The sequence below is a fragment of the Nycticebus coucang genome, chromosome 2 (assembly GCF_027406575.1).
Source record: "Nycticebus coucang isolate mNycCou1 chromosome 2, mNycCou1.pri, whole genome shotgun sequence".
Taxonomy (NCBI): Eukaryota; Metazoa; Chordata; class Mammalia; order Primates; family Lorisidae; genus Nycticebus; species Nycticebus coucang.
In genome coordinates, this window is record NC_069781.1 from 76,607,593 (window position 1) to 76,608,737 (window position 1,145).

At 47.7% G+C, this 1,145-nt stretch overlaps 1 non-coding gene across 1 annotated transcript; it reads right to left on the reverse strand.

Moving 5' to 3' along the window:
* Nucleotides 1–597: 597 nt before the first annotated feature.
* Nucleotides 598–704, reverse strand: LOC128579975 (U6 spliceosomal RNA). The gene has a single exon (XR_008378341.1). It is a non-coding gene; the product is annotated as a U6 spliceosomal RNA (small nuclear RNA).
* Between the last annotated feature and the right edge of the window lie 441 nt (nucleotides 705–1,145).

The window sequence follows — 1,145 nt, forward strand, 5'->3', positions numbered from 1 at the left end:
CATATAGTCAGAGAGTGAGTACAATATATGCCAAGGGCTATGCGAGGCACTGAGGAATTCGAATTAAGGTGATTGGCGGGGACGGGAAGAGCTCTGAGAATGAATTAGACATTGTTGTGACCTCAGTGTCTTTGCACCATGTAGGGGAGATAGCCCATGATAGCCCAAATGTCTCCAGGCTTCACACTCTTAGCGTCTCCAATGTAGTCACACGACAGTTATACCCACATCTCTTTGATTTCCAAGGACCCAGAGTTACACAGGAACTCAGCCCTTTGCTAAATCATCTAGCATTTCTGGGCCTCCAAGGATATCTCACATGACTTCACCCACTTTCTGGCCCTGATGGCTGCTGCACTCACCTACAGGGACTCCACCAGGCATGTGCCACCTACTGCCACCAGAGCTACCAGGCAGGGTCCCTCGGTATTTCACAGATATGGTTAAGTTTGGAATTGACCTTCAATCCAAGGCTGTGCCAATCTAAGTCTTCTCCCAAATTCCCTTGGGTTTCCATGTCTTCCATTCTTCTTACCTGTTTTGTTTATTTTCACTCACCTTCACCCTCATTCTTTTTTTTGTATTGCTTTAATTCTTAAAAATATGGAATGCTTCATGAATTTGCGTGTCATCCTTGCGCAGGGGCCATGCTAATCTTCTCTGTATCATTTCAATTTTGGTATATGTGCTTCTGAAGCGAGCACCCTCCTCCTCATTCTTGCTGAGAAGCTCAGCTATGTCCACTGTTTCCAAAGAAATCCATGCTCATCAAGCACTTTGTGTTAGCCCTTCGTTTCTTCCTTCCTTCGTGGGTTTAACTGATAATTTGTCTGGTGAGGAAAGGACAGTGGGAGTATTGGAAGAGAAAGAAGAAAGGTTACGGAGAGAATGCCCTTCCCCTGCCCGACTGCCTCTGGCTCCATTTCCTCCTTCCCACCTGCCCTTCCTTCCCTCCTGTCTCCTAAGCCACCAAGCACTCCCTCTCCCTTTTGTCTTCCTCAGGGTGGTTCCACTCACACCCGGAAGCATCCAAAGTGCTTATCAAAGTATTTTCCCAAGAGGTGGAGCAAGATGGCAGCCGAGTAACAGCTTCCTTGCATCTGGGCACCGTGACTCTGGGGAGATAGGACTCCAGGTATCTCTGG